This window comes from Anabrus simplex, chromosome 7, assembly GCF_040414725.1.
Source record: "Anabrus simplex isolate iqAnaSimp1 chromosome 7, ASM4041472v1, whole genome shotgun sequence".
NCBI classification, from domain to species: domain Eukaryota; kingdom Metazoa; phylum Arthropoda; class Insecta; order Orthoptera; family Tettigoniidae; genus Anabrus; species Anabrus simplex.
Genome location: NC_090271.1, coordinates 270,387,295 through 270,400,634, shown reverse-complemented (window position 1 = coordinate 270,400,634; position 13,340 = coordinate 270,387,295).

Below are 13,340 nucleotides of genomic sequence, written 5' to 3'. Positions count from 1 at the left end.
AGACGGCCTAGGGGTGCTCGCACAAGATGGCGGCTACTCTTATGAAGAAAGCTAGCTTAGAGGCTACTGCGCAAGATAACAGCTGCTGTTATGCATGTGGTGGAGGGCAATTTGAAATTCTATGTGCTTAATCAACAGAGCACCCTGCTGCCCTCTTTAGCTGAAATGTGGTGGTGGATAATTTGAAAAATCCTTTTGACAGCTATCATCTTTAAAAACAATGGCGACTATACATAGGCTGTTAAGGTCTTATCATTCTCCTCCTCCTCCTCCTCCTCCTCCTCCTCCCCCCCCCTCCTCCTCCCCCTCCTCCTCCTCCTCCTCCCCCTCCTCCTCCTCCTCCTCCTCCCCCTCCTCCTCCTCCGCCTCTTATGTCAAGGCATAGCTTTATATCGAACAAGTTTAAACCTGCATCGCGAAGGCAAGCGTGTGCAGCGATAACATTATTGTGCATGTTTAGACTTTCGAAACATAAGAAGAGTAGAATCAAACGCTGTACTCGATACGACATGTGATCAGAACATTGATTGATGCGTTCAGAAAAACAAAATAAGTGATCAAGACTAGAATCGAACAATGTACTCAATACATCATGTGTTTAGAATATGTCAGGGGATACGCTTGTTCTAAGAAGATCAGATTGAAACATAACAAGTCTAGAATAGAACACTGTAATCGATGTTGTTAACTTCAACATGTGATCAGAACATTGATTGATGTGTTCAGAACACAAAATAAGTGATCATGACTAGAATCGAACACTGTACTCGATACAACATGTGATCAGAACATTGATCGATGTGTTCAGAACACGAAATAAGTGATCAAGACTAGAATCGAACACTGTACTCAATACAACATGTGTTTAGAACATGTTAGGGGGTACCCTTGTTCTAAGAAGATCAGAATGAAACATAACAAGACTAGAATCGAACACTGTAATCGATGTTGTTAACCTCAACATATGATCAGAACATTGTTTGATGTGTTCAGAGCAAAAGTACAATTTTGATGATTTGCTTAGTGTAAAATCAAAAACTATTTAAACACACTGTGCATATATCGCGTAGCTAACTCGCTCAGTAAGCAATATTGCAAAACTACAACTTCAATGATTTGCATAGTGTAAAAATCAAAAACACACTGTACCCATACTGCGCAGCTAACTCGCTCGGTAAACGATATAGCCAAAGTATAACTTCAAATTATTTACCTTCCATCATTTGTCTTGTGTGAAAAAATCAGTCGAACAAGTTATCGCATAAACATGGCTGAAAAAAATTCGTGATAGGGTATGGAACCCAGGGGTTACATCTTATCAGAAGGGCAAAAAGGATGAAAGGACTCTTCCTCCTCCTTACCGCACATTCCTTGAAGGGCTAATTGGCTGAAGGGCTAATGGGCTAAAGGGCTAAAGGGCTAATGGGCTAAAGGGCTAATGGGCTAAAGGGCTAAAGGAGCAACAACCTCGTCGATCGCTATCAGCAAGTACGCTTGTACTTTGTTAAGTGTAGAAAATTAATCTTTATTTGTAAATGGTTTCATGTTCAGAACAAGGAATGGAAAATCCCCGAGGTGCGATGAGTTACGTTTTTCGAACTAGTGTTTGGAACACTGAACTTCTCAAGATGATAGCAGAGAGTTTAGCAATGTTCTATTGTTGGATTTTAAATTCCGCGCTACAACATGCATAAGGTTGTAGCCTTGAGGTTTACCGCCGTAAAGATGGCAAGAGTGAGGTTAACAATGTTCTGTTGTTGGATTTTAAATTCCGCGCTACAACATGCATAAGGTGGCAGCCTTGAGGTTTACCGCCGTAAAGATGGCAAGAGTGAGGTTAACAATGTTCTGTTGTTGGATTTTAAATTCCGCGCTATAACATGCATAAGGTGGCAGCCTTGAGGTTTACCGCCGTAAAGATGGCAGCAGTGAGGTTAGCGACGCTCTATTGTCCTTCAAAGTGAGGTTAGGGTTCGTCAAGAAGACAGCTGTCAAAAAAGCACGTGGCTATGTTTACCAAACAAGAGCACGTGGTCGTGACGTCACGGTCACGTAATCAATCCTTAGCTCGACGTCGTTAAGAGCAGTATTAGGGTTAGCTATGTTTAAAAGTCTTGGGAACAGAGCAGCAGTATGAATTGCTATGTTTCAAAGCGTGTACACATGACCTATCGATTTTACATGCATCGACCATCGAACTAAACTTCATCCGCTAGATCGTGCTGCTATCTTAGCATAACCTATACCCATAAAATTAAAGTACAATGAATAGCCATGTTTCAAAGCGTGTACACATCACCTATCGATTTTGCACACATCGACTCTCGTACTAAACTTCTTCCGCTAGATTGTGCTGCTATCTTAGCATAACCTATACGCGTGACCTTAAGGTACAAAGAATAGCCATGTTTCAAAGCGTGTACACATTACCTATCGACTTTGCATGCAACAAATATCGTACTAAACTTCTTCCGCTAGGTTGTGCTGCTATCTTAGCATAACTTATACACATGAACTTAAAGTACAAAGAATAGCCATGTTTCAAAGCGTGTACACATTACTTATTGATTTTGCATGCATCAAATATCGTACTAAATTTCTTTCGCTAGATTGTGGTGCTATCTTAGCATAACCTATACCCATGAACTTAAGGTATAATGAATAGTCATGTTTCAAAGCGTGTACACATCAACTATCGAATTTGCATGTATCGACTCTCGTACTAAACTTCTGCAGGTAGATTGTGCTGCTATGTCAGCATAACTAAGACGCATGAACTTAAAGAACAAAGAAGAGCTATGTCTCAAAACGTGTACACATTACCTATCGATTTTGCAAGCATCGACTCTCGTACTAAACTTCTTCCGCTAGATTGTGCTGCTATCTTAGCGTAACCTATACGCATGACCTTAAGGTACAAAGAATAGCCATGTTTCAAAGCGTGTACACATTACCTATCGACTTTGCATGCAACAAATATCGTACTAAACTTCTTCCGCTAGGTTGTGCTGCTATCTTAGCATAACTTATACACATGAACTTAAAGTACGAAGAATAGCCATGTTTCAAAGCGTGTACACATTACTTATTGATTTTACATTCATCGAATCTCGTACTAAATTTCTTCCGCTAGATTGTGCTGCTATCTTAGCATAACCTATACCCATGAACTTAAAGTACAATGAATAGTCATGTTTCAAAGCGTGTACGCATCAACTATCGATTTTGCATGTATCGACTCTCGTGCAAAACTTCTTCAGGTAGATTGTGCTGCTATCTTAGCATAACTAAGACGCATGAACTTAAAGTACAAAGAATAGCCTTGTTTCAAAGCGTGTACACATTACCTAATGATTTTGCAAGCATCGACTCTCGTACTAAACTTCTTCCACTAGATTGTGCTAAAATCGTGTAAGTGTGCTGCTATCTTAGCATAACCTATCGATTTTACATGCATCGACTATCGCAAGCATAACTAAGACACATGAACTTAAAGTACAAAGAATAGCCTTGTTTCAAAGCGTGTACAGATCACCCTGAACTTCTTCCGCCAGATTGTGCTGCTATCTTAGCATAACCTATACGTATGACTTTAAGGTACAAAGAATAGCCATGTTTCAAAGCGTGTACACATTACCTATCGACTTTGCATGTATCGACTCTCGTACAAAACTTCTTCCGCTAGGTTGTGCTGCTATCTTAGCATAACTCATACACATGAACTTAAAGTACAAAGAATAGCCTTGTTTCAAAGCGTTTACACATTACCTAATGATTTTGCACGAAACGACTATCATACTAAACTTTTCCACTAGATTGTGCTAAAATCATGTAAGTGTGCTGCTATCTTAGCATAACCTATCGATTTTACATGCATCGACTATCGTACTAGACTTCTACCGCTAAAGCATGTAGCAATCGCTTTTGTGTATCCCAAACCCCTGTGCACGAACTTAAAGCATAAAGATGAGCTATGTTCTAAAGCGTGTACATATCACCTATCGATAATGTATGTATCGAATATCATACTAAACTTCTCCTGCTAGAGCGTACGAGTATCGCTTGTGCGTGCACGAACTTAAAGCATAAAGAATAGCAATGTATAAAAATCTTGTAAACAAAGCAGCAGCATTACGTATAGTCAAGATTAAATGCGTGCACACATCATGTATCCATGATGCACACAGTACTAAACTTATTCCATTAGAATGTACAAAGTTCGCATGTGTTTGTACTGCTATCTTAGCATAGCATATGTGCATGAACTTAAAGCATAAAGAATAGTTATGTGTAAAATATCTTGTGAACATAGCAGAGTGTTAACTACATAGGTGTAGACATTGAACTTTACATGCTGAGGCAACATACTACGTGACCGTGAAGTCACGACCACGTGCTCTTGTTTGGTAAACATAGCCACGTGCTTTCTTGACAGCTGTCATCTTGACGAACTCTAACCTCACTTTGAAGGACAATAGAGCGTCGCTAACCTCACTGCTGCCATCTTTACGGCGGTAAACCTCAAGGCTGCCACCTTATGCATGTTATAGCGCGGAATTTAAAATCCAACAACAGAACATTGTTAAGCTCACTCTTGCCATCTTTACGGCGGTAAACCTCATGGCTGCCACCTTATGCATGTTGTAGCGCGGAATTTAAAATCCAACAACAGAACATTGTTAACCTCACTCTTGCCATCTTTACGGCGGTAAACCTCAAGGCTACAACCTTATGCATGTTGTAGCGCGGAATTTAAAATCCAACAACAGAACATTGCTAAACTCTCTGCTATTATCTTGAAAAGTTCAGTGTTCCAAACACTAGTTCGAAAAACGTAACTCATCGCACCTCGGGGATTTTCCATTCCTTGTTCTGAACATGAAACCATTTACAAATAAAGATTAATTTTCTACACTTAACAAAGTACAAGCGTTCTTGCTGATAGCGATCGACGAGGCTGTTGCTCCTTTAGCCCTTTAGCCCATTAGCCCTTTAGCCCATTAGCCCTTTAGCCCTTTAGCCCATTAGCCCTTCAGCCAATTAGCCCTTCAAGGAATGTGCGGTAAGGAGGAGGACGAGTCCTTTCATCCTTTTTGCCCTTCTGATAAGATGTAACCCCTGGGTTCCATACCCTATCACGAATTTTTTTCAGCCATGTTTATGCGATAACTTGTTCGACTGATTTTTACACACAAGACGAATGATGGAAGGTAAATAATTTGAAGTTATACTTTGGCTATATCGTTTACCGAGCGAGTTAGCTGCGCAGTATGGGTACAGTGTGTTTTTGAATTTTACACTATGCAAACCATTGAAGTTGTAGTTTTGCAATATTGCTTACTGAGCGAGTTAGCTACGCGATATGTGCACAGTGTGTTTCCATAGTTTTTGATTTTACACTAAGCAAATCATCAAAATTGTACTTTTGCTCTGAACACATCAAACAATGTTCTGATCATATGTTGAGGTTAACAACATCGATTACAGTGTTCGATTCTAGTCTTGTTATGTTTCATTCTGATCTTCTTAGAACAAGGGTACCCCCTAACATGTTCTAAACACATGTTGTATTGAGTACAGTATTCGATTCTAGTCTTGATCACTTATTTCGTGTTCTGAACACATCGATCAATGTTCTGATCACATGTTGTATCGAGTACAGTGTTCGATTCTAGTCATGATCACTTATTTTGTGTTCTGAACACATCAATCAATGTTCTGATCACATGTTGAAGTTAACAACATCGATTACAGTGTTCTATTCTAGTCTTGTTATGTTTCAATCTGATCTTCTTAGAACAAGCGTATCCCCTGACATATTCTAAACACATGATGTATTGAGTACATTGTTCGATTCTAGTCTTGATCACTTATTTTGTTTTTCTGAACGCATCAATCAATGTTCTGATCACATGTCGTATCGAGTACAGCGTTTGATTCTACTCTTCTTATGTTTCGAAAGTCTAAACATGCACAATAATGTTATCGCTGCACACGCTTGCCTTCGCGATGCAGGTTTAAACTTGTTCGATATAAAGCTATGCCTTGACATAAGAGGCGGAGGAGGAGGTAGAGAAGGAGGAGGAGGAGGAGGAGGGGGAGGAGGAGGAGGAGGAGGAGGGGGAGGAGGAGGAGGAGGAGGAGGAGAATGATAAGACCTTAACAACCTATGTATAGTCGCCATTGTTTTTAAAGATGATAGCTGTCAAAAGAATTTTCAAATTATCCACCACCACATTTCAGCTAAAGAGGGCAGCAGGGTGCTCTGTTGATTAAGCACATAGAATTTCAAATTGCCCTCCACCACATGCATAACAGCAGCTGTTATCTTGCGCAGTAGCCTCTAAGCTAGCTTTCTTCATAAGAGTAGCCGCCATCTTGTGCGAGCACCCCTAGGCCGTCTCATAAGGAGCTATGTATAGTCACCATTTTGTGTCTGCCATCTTGCGTAAGCATCCCTAGGACGTCTCAAGGCATCTTGTTTCTCATAAGAGCAGCCACCATCTTGTAGAAATAGATAGCTGCGAATGCCAAAGGGCTTAAGTAGGAATCGAACCGTTGATCTCATCATTAGACTATGTTTTTTCTTGTTCCTGATACTACGAACCTACGTATTAGGCGGAAAAATTTTGTCCGTTTTGCTCTACGATGCATCGTTTTCGAGATATTAAACATTTTGCATTTAAGCCTCCAAATTTAAAGAATCGAACCTGCACGGTACGTTATACTCTCTACCATAGCTAGACCTGATCATGTTACGAAGACTCGCTTCAATACAAGCTAAAACAGAGCAAATGCCAAAGGGCCTAAGTAGGAACCGAACCGTTGATCCCATCATTAGACTATGATTTCCTTGTTCCTCATACTGCGAACCTAGGTATTAGGCAGAAAAATTTTGTCCGTTTTGCTCTACGGTGCACCGTTTTCGATATATTTAACATTTTGCATTTAAGCCCTAAATTTAATGAATCGAACTATCACGACACGTTAGCCTCTAAGCTAAGAGTAGCAACCATCTTGCGCAAGCACCCTTAAAGCGTCTCATAAGGAGTTATGTATAGCCGCCATCTTGTGTCCGCCATCTTGCGCAAGCATCCTTAGGGCGTCTCAAGCCATCTTGTGCAAGGACCCTTAAGCCGTCCCATAAGATCAGCCGCTATCTTGCGCAAGCATCCCTAGGGTATCTCATAAGGAGCCATGTATAACTGCCATCTTGCGCAAGCATCCCAAGGGTGTCTCATAAGAACCTGTGTATAGCAGCCATCTTGCGTAAGCACCCTTAAGGAGTCATGTATAGCCACCATCTTATGCAATTAGCGTCGAGAGAGGGCTGCTGTAGAATTTTTCTTTTTAAATTATCCGCCACCACTTTTCAAAGGTATCTAGCTAAAGATGGCAGCACCGCGGATGACAGGTGACGAATTTACATCTACTACGATAAAGAGGGCAGCACGGTGCTCTCTGTATTACAGATGGCGGATGACAGCTGTCAAAAAGCACATGGCTATGTTTACCAAACAAGAGCACGTGGAATTTACCGCCATCACATTTCAAACCAAAGAGGGCAGCACTATGCTCTGTTGATTAAAGATGGCGGATGGTAGCTGTCGAAAAAGCACGTGAGTTTGTTTCCAAACAAGAGCACGTGGAATTTTTCAATTTGCCGCCACCACATTTCAAAGGTTTCTAGCTAAAGATGGCAGCACGTTGCTCTCTTGATTAAAGATGGCGGATGATAGCTAACAGAACTTTTCAAATTGCCCGCTACTACGTGCTTAAGGTAGTAGCCATAAAGAGGGCAGCACGGTGTTCTGTGGATTAAAGATGGCGGATGACAGGTGATGAAATTGCCCGCATGATAGTAGCACAGTGCTCTGTTGATTAAAGATGGCGGATGACAGCTGCACGTGGCTTTGTTTCCAAACAAGAGCGCGTGGAATTTACCACCACCACATTTCAAACTAAAGAGGGCAGCACTGTGCTCTATAGATTAAAGATGGCAGATGACAGCTGTCAAAAAAAGCACGTGAGTTTGTTTTCAAACAAGAGCACGTGGAATTTTTCAATTTGCCGCTACTACATAGAGGGCAGCACTGTTCTCTCTGGATTAAAGATGGCTGCTTGTCGAAAAGCATTTTTCAAATTATCCGCCACCACATTTCAAAGGTAAGTAGCTAAAGAGGGCAGCACTGTGCTCTATAGATTAAAGATGGCGGATGACAGCTATCAAAAAAGCACGTGGCTGTCAAAAAGCACGTGGATTTGTTTATCTCGAGCTAGTGAGGTTAAGTTGGTAGCACTAAGGTTTAGGCCCGTCAAGATGGCAGCACTGCCGATGACAGGTGACGAAAGAGGGCAGCACGGTGCTCTGTAGTTTAAAGATGGCGGATGACAGCTGTCAAAAAAGCACGCGGTTGTCAAAAAGCACGTGGCTTTGTTTACCTCGCGCTAGTTAGGTTAAGTTGGTACTACTGAGGTTTAGGTCCGTCAAGATGGCAGTACTGAGGTTAGCGATGCGTTGTTGTCGATGACAGCTGTCAAAAAGCACGTGGCTTTGTTTACAAATCTGTCAAAAGCACGTGGCTGTCAAAAAACACGTGGCTTTGTTTACCTCATGCTAGTTAGGTTAAGTTGGCACTACTGAGGTTTAGGCCCGTCAAGATGGTAGTACTGAGGTTTGCGATGCGTTGTTGTCTGTCAAAAAGCACGTGGCTTTGTTTACAAATCTGTCAAAAAGCACGTGGCTGTCAAAAAACACGTGGCTTTGTTTACCTCATGCTAGTGAGGTTAAGTTGGCACTACTGAGGTTTAGGCCCGTCAAGATGGTAGTACTGAGGTTAGCGATGCGTTGTTGTCTGTCAAAAAGCACGTGGCTGTCAAAAAACACGTGGCTTTGTTTACCTCACGCTAGTTAGGTTAAGTTGGTACTAGTGAGGTTTAGGCCCGTCAAGATGGCAGCAGTGAGGTTAGCGATGCGTTGTTGTCGATGACAGCTGTCAAAAAGCACGTGGCTTTCTTTACAAATTCAAATCTCCCGCCAAAATTCAAATTTCCCGCCAAAATTCAAATTTCCCGCGGGCGGCGGCGGAGGAGGCGGCGGAGGAGGAGGCGTGCGGCGGCGGCGGCCGCCGAATCCCTGCATTATACTACTTTTTTGGATAACTGAAGAGGTGTGTATTAAGGCAGACAAAACACCCTGTTCCCAAGTCGGAGGAATTGACAGAACATGATTAAAGACTCAGCCAGAATCCAACCCAGGATCCAATGAATCGAAGGTCGCAACGCTGACCATTCATCTAAGAATCCCAAATCCCTTAGCACATTAAATATGGTCCTTGAAGGGTAACTCCGTAAACTGAACAAATTTTTGTTAACTTTCCTACGTACTTAATGTTATATGGACGACCGAGATTGCGGCAACTATGGGGAAAATACGAATTGTTGTCCGGTAGTTGCATTGTGTAGTTACTTTTATGAATGAGTTAAAGCAAATTTTAAACGAGAAAGATTGAACATTAATTTTATATAATTGGTTTAAATGTAGTTTCGCTGGGTTGAGTGGCTCAGACGATTGAGGCGCTGGCCTTCTGACCCCAACGTGGCAGGTTCGATCCTGGCTCAGTCCGGTGGTATTTGAAGGTTCTCAAACACGTCAGCCTCGTGTCGGTAGATTTACTGACACGTAAAAGATCTGCTGCGGCATTAAATTTCGGCACCTCGGTGTCTCTGAAAACCGTAAAAGTAGTTAGTGGAACGTTAAGCCAATAACATTATTAAATTTAGTTTCAAGAAGTCACTGATGGAAGATGTTCAGATTGTCACAAGTATTACAAATTCTGGTTTGAAACAGCCTATATCTCTTCTAGAGTCGGTATCCGCAGTTCCTGGCCGTACGTGTGCCCACAATGAACACTTCCAAGTATCACTCAGGGTCGGCTCTCCTTATTCTTAGGGAGTACTCCCTCCGGCTGGATGTCTCCGCCACTGGAATGACGTTACTATTCAAGACCTTTTCGGCTGTACATCACGATGTTGCTCTCGTACGCCCGCGTCCTGTCCTTGGTTCCTCGATTGCAAGAGCTCTCCTAACGAGATGATCTTCATCTCGACGTTGTACATTTCCATAGCAGCGCAACTGCCGCTCCTCCAATTTCGCACTGATAGGGGCCGTATTAAATGATCCTCGTATATGCTCAATGCGCACTCGGTCCAAGAGAGTGACACTCGGTGAGCATCCGCATTTCCGTTATATGCATTTGCTGATCATCCTTTTTACCAGCCCAACACTCGGAGCCGTAAGTGAGGGCAGGTCTAACAACAGCCTTGTATATCTTGCCTCTGAGTATTTTAAGCATTCGCCTGTTACATAAGACGCCGGTCAGCAAACGCCATTTCGTCCACCCAACGTTAGTGCAATGGTTCACGTCCTCATCGATCGTCGTATTGGTGATAATAACTGAGCCCAAGTACTTGAATTTATTCGTCTTTGCCAGTGGTTCACCCAGTGTTGCCAACTTGGCGGAATTAGAAGACTGTCGGCGGAGAAATATATTATTTAGCGGACAGAGGATTTTTTGGCGAAATTCTAGATTTATTATAGCGGAATTTAGTGTTTTATCCATTTTACGTTTTTAAACATTTTTACTCCAGTCTGTCTCCGAGCTATTCCGTATTTCTTGTCAGGAGCTAGCCGTCACATGAGGAGAAAATATTATTTGGATTTGATGTTATGACATCATGGTATCATAAATGTATAATGCGTGGGGAAAGGGTACTTATCTCTTAGTTGACGAATGACGACAGGTAATGAAACTGTGAGAGAGTAGCATTTATATTTGTGCTCTGAAGGAAGACTCTTTTATGAACTGGCCTGTTCTGTGTGTGGCCCTTGAGGTAGGGGATTCACCTAGTTGGTACCCGGCAGTAAAACGCCTACAAGTTTCAGCTCGCAGGGGGTTAATCCCAGTGAAACTCACAGATGAGGTGAGTGCAGACATTTATTATTATTATTATTATTATTATTATTATTATTATTATTATTATTATTATTATTATTATTATTATTATTATCAGAATGTTGGCCGGCAGGGTAGGAGAGGTGGTGGTATACAATTTATAATCACTAGATTACCTGCCGAAAGCCTGGATTAAATTCCAAACCTCTCCGCAGTGCCCATACGACGCTGTTGATGGTGATTCGTCCGTCGGATGGCGACGTTAATCCTTGAGCAGACCCCTTGGTGCTATTTGACAGGAGTAGGCTATGTGCCGACACCGGGTTTCACCCTCTCCCTACTATCATATCGTTCATTTCATCTCATTAACTCCTCTGTTGAGGTTGACGTCAGGAAGGGCATCCGGTCATAAAAACCCGCCACGACAGATTCATCTCACTCGTACCTGACCCCCTAGAGAAACTGGACAAGGGTTGGACAAACATTATTGTTATTATTACTGCTCATTTTTATTGCTCATTATTTGAGATCGGATTTCTTGGCGGAATTTTAGCGGATTTTTAGTAATATTTAGCGGAAATGAAAATATAAGTTGGTAACACTGGGTTCACCGGCTAAGCAAATTGTATTGGGTGGACCTTGAAATTCCGGCTTGGGGAAGTTACAGAAAGTACACTCCGTCCTTTTACGGTTTATTCTCAGACCACTTGTTTTCAAAGCCTTTTTTGACAGTTTTAAGGCTGCCTCGAACTCTTCACGTGTTTCACCAACTAGGACGATGTCATCTGCGTGTAGAAGGGTCCATGGTAGTTGCTAACTGCAACTTATTTATTTGAAATTATTTTAATGAATCTTATTAATATCAACAAATTCATTTCATAAACAATATAAATATAATTTTAGTCTGCCTCTGTGGTGTAGTGGTTAGCGTGATTAGCTGCCACCGCCGGAGGCCCGGGTTCGATTCCCGGCTCTGCCACGAAATTTGAAAAGTGGTATGAGGGCTGGGACGGGGTCCACTCAGCCTCGGGAAGTCAACTGAGTAAAGGTGGGTCCGATTACCACCTCAGCCATCCTGGAAGTGGTTTTCCGTGGTTTCCCACTTCTCCTCCAGGCGAATGCCGGGATGGTACCTAACATAAGGCCGCGGATGCTTCCTTCCCTCTTCCTTGCCTATCCCTTCCAATCTTCCCATCCCTCCAGGCCCCCGTTCAGCATAGCAGGTGAGGTCGCCTGGGCGAGGTACTGGTCATTCTCCCCAGTTGTATCCCCGACCAAGAGTCTGAAGCTCCGGGACACTGCCCTTGAGGCGGTAGAGGTGGGATCCCTCGCTGTGTCCGAGGGAAAAGCCGACCCTGGAGGGTAAACAGATGATGATGATGATAAATATAATTTTAACCACACATTTAGTGCATGTACTCATTCTGGAAGGTGGATAAATTCTCATAAGCTCTGCCATCAGCTGTCATTGTTGTCACTACTGAATAGGCGTACTACAGTAAAGAGGAATGCGTTAGTTTCCCGTTAGTTTCGTCAGCGAGATAGAAGTGGACAGTACGTATCATTTTTGAGGTCACTGAAGTGTATACCTCAACTTACCCTACGTTATTCGTAACAGGGACTGGCTGCATAAGGAATGACAATCGCTCAGTCACTTCCGTATTATCAAAGCTAAGCATAAGTCTGCGACAGGTCAGTGAAAGCAACAAATTTGTTATATCACACGCAAGAAGACACAGTAAATTCTAACACTAGATCTCACCAACAAGGGAACAAGTTAAAATAAGTTATATTGATTTGAACTTAATTAACACTTCCTACTTTTTTCACTTACAGTTACAGTACACACAATTTTATTTATTTGTACTTCCTACAATAATAAGCTGCCTAAATCTGACAAAATATAACATACCAGTTGAATTGTGAATTTATGTTTAACCAAAAAGAGTTTTCTGGAGTTAATCCTTCTCGTATGCACTACTAGAAAGGTGACATAACAATTTGGGCGGAGCCTTTAATAGCCAAGACGGCTAAGTCAGAGTACAGATTCTTGGGAATGCCCACGCTTTTGAAAAGCTCAACTAAGAATTTTGATATGGTTCCTCCTGCTCCGATGAAAATTCCTATAACCCTTATACAGGAGATGTATGATTCTTGAAGTAGCTGATGGTAGGTTCATAGATGGCTCGCTTCTCTGCATCTACCTCAACTGGGTGACTTGGGTCGTCCTCAGATCTAATGGTGGTATCCGGAATATATGAAAAGTACTTTTCTCGGTCAATGCCTATTATATCTATTCTCCGGATGCTTCCACCGTCAGCAGCACATGGCACCTCTTCATGTACCTCGTAACAATTCTGGGACATGAATTGAGAATATATGTAT